At 35.6% G+C, this 9,698-nt stretch overlaps 1 protein-coding gene across 3 annotated transcripts in view; it reads left to right on the plus strand.

Annotated features, from left to right (window-relative positions):
- The window catches only part of MAP2 (microtubule associated protein 2), a 309,591-nt gene that overhangs the window by 255,727 nt on the left and 44,166 nt on the right, over positions 1-9,698 (plus strand). The window lies entirely within an intron of this gene.

Here is a 9,698-nt window from a genome sequence, read left to right on the forward strand (position 1 = left end):
GAATGAAGAAGTTAATGAATGAATCTGATATTGAGAGCATTGAACTGGAAACTGAGCTCATGACTCTTTCCTGTTGAGACCTGTTATTGTCCATGGATCTTTTTATGAACTTACTCACCATGGAATGTCATGTCAGCTTTTCAGTTCTCATTGGTAAAACAGAAAGATGCCTTTGAACTATATTCATTCAGAATTTGAGATGAAAGGCACTACTTAAAAGGAAACAATTAACTGGTTCTCTTAGACTAGTTAACCTTTGTTTATTGTTTGAGAGTTATAGGAAAAGGCAGAGGAGAACTAGGGCTCCATTGTTGTTTCAATATTACTTAGTTTTCATATATTAAAACCAGAATTTTAGAAGTGTTTATTTTTATTTATTTATTTATTTTTTATTTTTATTTTTTTTGAGACGGAGTCTCGCTCTGTCGCCCAGGCTGGAGTGCAGTGGCCGGATCTCAGCTTCCTGCAAGCTCCGCCTCCCGGGTTTATGCCATTCTCCTGCCTCAGCCTCCCGAGTAGCTGGGACTACAGGCGCCCGCCACCTCGCCCGGCTAGTTTTTTGTATTTTTTAGTAGAGACGGGGTTTCACCGGGTTAGCCAGGATGGTCTTGATCTCCTGACCTCGTGATCCGCCCGTCTCGGCCTCCCAAAGTGCTGGGATTACAGGCTTGAGCCACCGCTCCCAGCCCAGAAGTGTTTATTTTATTCATTTATACATTTGTTTTCCCTTTTTACTGTGTTTAAGACTGAAGAACATTTATTTTAAAAGACTTGTCTTTTTATCATTTGTAATTAGGTCCATTTAAAATATTCTTTGATTTCCTAAATATAAAAAATTGAATTAGTGAACCATATATTGTCAACTCTAAAATAATTTTATTTTGTTACAGATTTATAAACCTAAATTTATCTTAGCAAGGTTTTTCTTTCTTAAATTGAGCCCTTTTTTTTTCCAATTTACTGCCTGAAATAATAAACAAACTAAATTTTTCTGAGGAATAAAATAAACTTTGGGGTTAATAATCAGTGCATAGCAGCCAATGATTATTAGTTAATGTGATTTAATCTTTTAATTTATAGGTTTGAAAAGTTACTTTTGACCTTATGTTTATCCATTCACTGGGCACATATTTACTGAGTCCTACAATGTTCCAAGTACTCTTCAAATTCTGAGTATATACTAGTGAACAAAATGACATGATCCCTGCTTTTAAAGAGTACACTATAGCCCATAATCCCAGCACTTTGAGGGGCCGAGGCGGGCGGATCACTTGAGGTCAGGAATTCGAGATCAGCCTGGTCAACATGGTGAAACCTTGTCTCTACTAAAAATACAAAAATTAGCCATGCATGGTGGCGCACGCCTATATCCCAGCTACTCGGGAGGCTGAGGCAGGAGAATCACTTGAATCCAGAAGGCAGAGGTTGCAGTGAGCCAAGATGGCGCCATTACACTCCAGATAGAGCAAGACTCTGTCTCAAAATAAATAAATAAATAAATAAACAAATAAATAAAAAACACTATCTAGTGAAGAACAGGAATCCAATAAATAAGCTTACCAATAATTTTAAATTGGATTAGCTTTGAAAAAGAAAAGAATAGGGAGCTTTAAAATATTACAAGGGAAATCTTATTTTATTGGGAGGTGAGGGGATGGCTAAGTAGCTGAGACCAGAAGCATGAGGAGAAAGTGTTGGCCAAACAAAGATAGAAAAAAGCACAAGGGTGCTCAGGTGCCCAAGAAGATGAAGTGACCCAGGAACTGAAGGGGGTCCGTGGCTAATGGGTAGTGAGAAAGAGTAGAGCAGTGGAGGGGAGTGTGAGAGTAAGCTGTGGTCAGCTGGGGTCAGTGGCCTAGATTTCACTCTGAATGCAGGGGGAAGCCTGACATGACCCTTGTACCTCCTTCAGGCCATGGAAAATGTTTTTAAGCTCCTACTTAAAGCTTTTCAAGCATCAGAGAATCCTCTTAACCCAGAGAGGGATATGATGTTGACAGAATAGGTTTACTCCAAAAGTCAGCTTGAGGTCAAGTCATTTAATCTTCTTACTGTATATGGAATTTGGAACAGAAAGAAAAGAAGCAGTGTCCTCCCATCCATCTGGGAATTCACCCAGCCTGCTTCCTGTAGGGTAATATGATGGATATAATGAAAGCATACATAAATAAAATGTAGAATCACCTTCAATTTGGGTAACTTAGGTGTCAACTTTCCAGAGTTCCCTAATATTTTGGAATTACTTTCTTCAAGCTGTTTCCAGATATTCAGGGAAAGTACCAACTAACCTCTTATTGAAAGTAATTCAAAGTTATTTTCAAGCCAAACTTGTATTTTTAATTTTTTAAGCATTGAACTATCTGAAGTTCTGATTATTTCCTTTTAAATGTATAACCATTTTTTGAGTTTTAAGAAAAATAGATGTATATATTTTATAAACTCTACCTCTATAAAGACCAGATAATATTCTCACCTTAAATATGTAAAAGATTTGTGGTATAGACAAACTACTGCTTCTCTTTTATGTTAAGCCACACTTAAGTAATATACAAGTATTTTTTAAGTTTAGTTTTGTCAGAAAATAAATTAGTAATAAGTCACAAGACAGGATTGAACTGTTCAATTTTTCAAACCAAGTAGTTTGTAAATACTCAGCCCAAATTCCATCAATATATTGCTTATAGCAGGTCAGGTGGAAAGGGAGCAGGTGGATTTTGTTGCCTTATCTAGCGGATTATTTACCCTCCTTGATACCCTCAAAGCAACTTTAATCTGAGGGTGTAGTGACTGCTGCAGTCTGATCCTTTTGTACAAATGGAAGAAAGCTCTTTTGTTAGATTAATTCAGCAATTTTGAGGATACACTTTCTTTTTATTAATTATCAAACTTTTTAAAGCTGTTCTTTCCCAAAGGGAAAGCATGAAAGCTTCCACTAAAAATAATTTAAAATGTTAATTACTATCATTTATGAATATTTATTATAATTAATGTAATATTAGTAATTCCCAGGACAAGTGCTTATTCTGGAAAACATTTACAAAGGATTTTGATCAAAAAAATGAAACAACCTGCACACTTAGGAAAGGAACTATGGTACAGTAAACCAAAACTGTACTGATTATGATGTTTTCAAATTAACCTCCTTTTTCTTTTTGGCCTAATCATAATAGTTGTCATTTGGACTGAGCTATTAGAATTTGGAAGGCTGTGAAGGTATGGAATAATCTGAACATAGAACCAGGATTCTTTCTGCCCTTTTAGGTTTGCTCCAGAATTCTAGGGTGGTGTTTTCCTGTGTCATGGATGTGGTGACCTAATATCGCTCATCTGAAAGTAGTTTTCTCTTTATGTCATTCTGGGGCAGCAGTAACAGTCAGCAGACTGAGGAGTCCTCAGTCAAAAGCTGGCAGAATGGAAAGGGCTTGAAAATATGGAGAACAATGTAAGTGCGGCCAGCAGCCATCAACCATATGCTGTGATGCCACAACAAGCAAAAAGCACTGAATCACTAACATTCCACAAGATGCAGTCTCCAAAGGAGGGTGGCATACCAAGGCTGGGTTTTACATGGCAAGCCTTACATTAGCCCAGTGTAAATTTTCAAATGCTTTATTAAAAAAAAAAATAGTTTGAATGAAAGCAAACTAGGGAAAGTTTATTCCTCCATTGAAAGCAGGTAAGCTTTATTTTTGAAGATTATAATTATGCAGAAGAACTATGCGGAAGTTCAAGGTGTATAAGGTTACCCTGTTTTTAGCATAACACATTATTAAATGAAATAGAATATTCTGTGGCAAAAGCAGAGTCCCCAGAAGCATGCCCACTTTTAGTAAAAGGATGCATGCATTCAATCCTGACCTCAACAGCAAACTGTTGTGAAATAAATTTAATTTTTCATATATCTCTCAACTCCAACTTTGATGTGTTAAATGAGGGGAAAGAACAGAGGTACCTGACAACTTGTTTGAGTACACTGAAGACACAGATGCTAAGATGTATGGAGTCAGACATTGTGCTTGGCATTTTCACAGATATCTTCTCATTTAATCCTCCCTGCAACCCACAAAGATAGATAATATTCATTTCCACTCCTTTGCCCAAAATGTCATGGTTTATGTCTGGATAAGTGGCTTATCCAGAATGCAAATCCAAATCTAAATTCTGCAATCACGGTTGCACTACATCCCTAAGGCTGTTTCTTATCAAGGTTCTTACTGTGAGACTATGGAAGTAAATTATCTTCAAATGAGAGTTATTTGTTACAAGCTACTATACTAATTTCCTTTAAGAAAAAAAAAGCTTAAAAATAAGTATTCCATTTATTATTTATTTATTTAAAATTATTATGTCTTCCATCTCCATTGAGAGTGATCCAGATGCACTTGCCATGCACAATACCATAAGGAATGAGAATCTAATGTCTTCTATCATTATCATTAGAATCAAGTGCCCTGTTTGACTTAGCCCTCCCTCGTCCCCATAAAGCATAGCTTCCCCGGCATATCTCTAGAGCTTGTAACGTAGATGGACTTTAGGCTTATAGGTCTTAAACAGAGACTTGGAGTACACACAGCTCACAGTACTAAGAGAAGAATGGACTTTGCCAGATACTCTTTTTGAAGTTGCCTTGGTCCCAGGCCAGGCAAGTACTACAAAGAAGCTACTTTTTCCACTGGAGCTTTCAAAATTTGTGGTGTTCTTTTTGTTGGTTCTTGATTAGAGTGAAAGTTTTCAAAATAGAAAATACCATTTTTTAAAATGCTATAGATCTGAAGCTAGGCTCTGGACTGTTTTTAAATTTTGGCACTTTCACAAAGAACAATGACAACAAGAAAGAGGTGGCCAGAATCTGCAAAAGGTTAAAACATCCAATGAGTATTGCCTTTACTCTTAGCTTGAAATTCTTCAGTTTGATACTATAGTCTGCTGTACCTCCCAGAAAATAAATGTTGAAAAGCAGAGAGGAACATATCCCATATTCATTTATTGATCATGAAAGTACCCTATTGAACATATCAGGAGTTTTAGAAGAAACTTGCATACATGGGGAGTTTACAGCTCCAGAGATCCACTGAGAGAAATATGAATGGCTAAGACATGTGACAAGCCAGGGCTATGATTCAGTCAGTGTTGTAGGCCAGATCTTGGACAATTATCTGCTCAGCTGCGAAATCGTGCCGAGTTGAACTAAGAATACCAAATGTTATTTTAGGCTTCTGCTATCCCATGATATAAAAAGCACTGTGGCTGAGAAAGTTCCGAGCATCTATCCAGAAACATCTTCCATGGAACAATCAGTAAATAATGTACTTGAAAGATTAAATGTATTCTCTCTACAAAATGTTATTTTAGTATCCTCATGATTTCAGACTTATTTCTAGTTGTCATCACTTGGTTGCCAAAAATAAGTTACTGTCCTAAAAATACAGTATATTTGCAAATTAATGCTATAATTTTGTCTTCTTAAAATCTGATATAAATAAAAACTGTACAGATAGATACTATAGATTTTGTTATTATTATTGAGAGTCATGAAGTTTTAAATTGGTTTCTCAATATAAGTAAATAAATAGTGATTAGCAAATTTAGTAACCACCACATAGGCCTGAGATATAATGTCTGCATCACATTGGAAGCCAAGTGCTCATTGAATTATACAAGAATCCAAATGCTAAGCAGACTGATCTACAGTTGTATATTTAAGGAGATATATTTAAATAATGCAAATTTCCTAGGCAAGATACAGGAAAGAACAGAAATGAGAGTAGTTACGTTAGCATTTCAATAAGAAACACGCAATAAGAGATCTGAAACATGAAAAACAGCCAAGAGCCAGTGGTACAAATGAAACTACATGGAATAAAGTCTTGATGAATCTGTAGCCGACTCTGCAGAAATTTTCAGCTAATTGTATCTCTACTAAGCTTTCAGGAGGAAAACAAAACATAAGAAAACAAGTTTATAATATTAGAGGCTTTCTTAAAACAGTATACTTTCACTGTCCTGCAAATCAGAACCCTGTTTAAAATGATGTCCCTAGGTACTACATTAGCCTTAGCATCCAAAGAAAGAGCTATGCTGACTGCTCATTTCTTATTAAGGCAGGAAAGAGGAATAATGCATTGTAGATTTTTCTTAACAGGACTGAAATTAAAAATGACTTTCTGGTTAAAGTTATTAACTAGAATTAAATTAACCAAAACACTAACTACTTGTGCATCCTAGATAATTAAGGCTATGTTTTAAACAGGACTATTTTCTTCATAATCTTACAGGCATTAAATCCTAACAACTTTCTTCTTTTTTAACTTAAAATATATTGATATAAGCACGAGTAGAGTTAACCTGCATGAAAGAATTTCTTCCAAAGAATGCATTTGTTTTGTAAGGCTTTGTTTCTATTCCAGCGTTTCCTTGGTTATTCTGACTTGTTTGAGAGGAATGTATAGATGATTTTTATTTTGCAGCAGGACTGTCAATGCTTTTGGTTCACTTAGATCAATGACAAACTTGCTTAAGGGATAGGTGGAATTGAGTGGTTACTGAGGCATGAAACATTCACTGTCTCCCATCCTCCATCAGCTTGATCTTGCTAATTTCCCTTCATCCTGCTGTGCTGCTTCTGTGGCCCTTCGTGTCCTTGTGTAGGTGTTTGTCTCGTCCGTCTGATCTTGTGTCTGTGTTGTCCAGTTCTCCCTGCAGTTTCTTCCTGTGTGTCTGTTTGTAGATGAAGGGGCTGAGGATCAAGTGGGTCCTCTACACAGGTTCCCCAGCCATGAACCTACCACCAGCGGGGAGAGGCGTAGACTCCTAGCCCCCTCCATCTCGGTGTCTGTGCCTGATGATGACCCTTACAATTCCGATGAGGAGTACTATGAGCATCCTTTGTTCAGCTCAGAATGGACCACCTCTAGTGTGCTCCCCAGTGTCACAGCGCAGAATGCAGAGGCCCACTTAGGCCAGGAGAAAGGTGAACCAAGCATGGTCCCCTTTTGCTCCTCCTCCCCGGCCTGCAGCTTTGACCACCTGCATCATGTTAAGTGTGCCTTCATACAGGGTGGGAGGGATAGGAGCCTGTTTTCTCTGCATGAAAGTGAAGTTCCTATATAAGTTGAATCTATCCAAATGCCTTAACAATTTATATAAAAGAAGCCTTACTGGAGGCATGTGAGCACTTCCTTTTTCTGTATCATTGCTTCTGAGAAGAAAGAGAGAGAGAGAGAGAGAGAGAGAGAGAGAGAGAGAGAGAGAGAGAGAGAGAGAAGCAAAAAAATACTCTATTAAAGTATGACTTCTTTCTGCTCCCTGCCAATAATCAGCTGGGGAAGAACATATTCTTACCCAAACCAAACAAGATGACTCTTCATATAATTTTTTTACTCCTTAGACACATAATATTACTATTAAATAGTATCTTTAAATAGCAGTAGCTTTCTTTTTAGTGCTATATTAATATGATAGATCTTTAAAAGGAAAGAATGAAGAATCTGTTTAGAGCAGAATAAACGTTACGGAAACAATGTACTTCCCCATATCATGTAATCATCTACAGAAACTACAGAGGCTTCCCCAGGTGACTAAATCTTGGCCCACATCAGTAGAGCTGGACTAAAATGAAGGAAATGATTCAAAGCTTTTGTCATTCTAGCCTTATAAAGCTGGGAGACTCAAGTGTATAATTGGTTATCGTGAGGATAAAATAAGTACGTGATGGGTTGCAATATGTCTCATTCTAACTAGGTAGTTTTGGTAAAGAAAAAAAAAGGTACAGCTAAATATATTTTTGCTTAGGCGAAGAGTTTATTTCCAAAAGGGACAATATTTAATATGAAAGCAGATAGTTCTAAAGCAATAAGGAATAAGCTTACAGCTCACCAACTACAGTCATCATAATAAGCATCTTCAAGGACCCTTTTGCAAACAGAACACCAATAGCTCAGGCTCTCCGATAAAGAAATATAAGTCCTATTAAGTGAAACTAAGTTCTTCTAAAACTAAATTTCTAAAATATGTGTGTTTTTAAATAAGGAACAATTGTAGTGGAAATAAATATGATTTATACCAAATGAGAAAATGGAAAGCTAAAAAGCTACATGGATTTGAAAACATGTAAATTAACTTGATTAGACTTTACTAAAAAGGTAACATTATAATGCAGTTATATTAAAATTCTTTTACCTGTAATCGAAATCTATGGCATTATAAAATTTTCCTAAAATAACAAACTTAGAATCTAAATTTTTTAAATGCTACTTAAAATTCCATAATTAAATTACAAAAATAAAAATGAGTGCTAAATGTGAAGAGATAGATAATGTAGCTTTTTTTTCCTCTCTCTCTCCCTCTGTTTCTCTCTGAGGATATTAATATTTCTAAAAAAAAAAAAAAAAAGAAAAAAGAAAATTCCTTTTCTTCTTATCTGTAGTCTTTCCCTCAGGGCCATTTAAACAATGCACAATTATTTCATAAGAATTTTGTAAGAATCTTCCATTTACAAACTATAAAACAGCTCATATACTTCTCTCTAATTCCTTAAGTGACAAAATGGGATTTACTTATTTTTACTGACATTTCAAGTGTTAATGAGAAACAAATTAGTGCAATAACTCATGAACTTGAAAGGTTTATATTTACATCTTAAATGTTAACTTTTTTATTTGATATACATGGTTTGGGGGGTGGTTATTTTGGCCGTTTGATTGCCACTCAATGATCTTTCCTTGATGATTTTGTTTTGAATTACAGAAATAAGACTTTATTACTAATGTGCATATTTTTTCTTTAGTGTCAAAGAGAATTATACATGAACTGATATTTACTGATATTTCAGGGAGTTAAACAATATGATAATAGTTGTGTCCCAGAGGTAGACTTTTCTAAACAGATTTAAATTTAACCTTGACCTTGTTTTTAACATATTTTATTTTACTTACTTCTTGAAAATGTTCATTTTCTCCAACATCTTAATGCAATGAAGCTAACATAACTTGACTTAGGTAGTCCCTTACCTTGTAAATGCTAAATAAATTGTATTTTAAGTAAATTTGGTGGACTTTGTGATAAAGCTGTTAAGGTAGTTGGTTGGATATTCTTTTGAGGCAAGGCTTTTTTTATTCCCAAAGATTTCTTTAGCAAAATTTGCACATTTTAAATATAGCAGCCGGGAATTCTTATGTAGGGGCTTCCTGCATTGGTGAAAACAGCACATGTCTAACAAATTTAAAGACTTTTTTTTTCAGTACATCAGTACATCCATCTTTTCACAACCATCTGTTATCCGGCAGCACCATCTCTTATTTCCAGCAAGCTTTCCACATGCGTGCAACTTACTGCCGTTTCCAATAAGGGTAATCAATCAATACAACCCTTTCAGCTCTCAAATTTTAAAATAAATTGCCTTTTAATGAGACTTTAAAAGTCATCACTATTAGCAGATTATACATCATAGTTTTCCAACCAGTACATAATGTATGTTGCATTAGAATATTAATTTGTTCATCCAAACGGTAAAATAAAAAAGACAGCTGAGGTCTTCATGAGGTCATTCTAATGGAGCTGAAAGTGTTCCTTTAGTAATATTTCTGTCGTTTCATGTATTGTTCTGTGGTCATGATGTCAACATCTTTTTCATCCCTAAGAAGAAGAAACACTAGAGAGTCGGATGGCTGAGGAAGAGAAACCTGCTGCTCTTCCTGAGA

Source organism: Rhinopithecus roxellana, chromosome 14 (genome assembly GCF_007565055.1).
Source record: "Rhinopithecus roxellana isolate Shanxi Qingling chromosome 14, ASM756505v1, whole genome shotgun sequence".
Taxonomy (NCBI): domain Eukaryota; kingdom Metazoa; phylum Chordata; class Mammalia; order Primates; family Cercopithecidae; genus Rhinopithecus; species Rhinopithecus roxellana.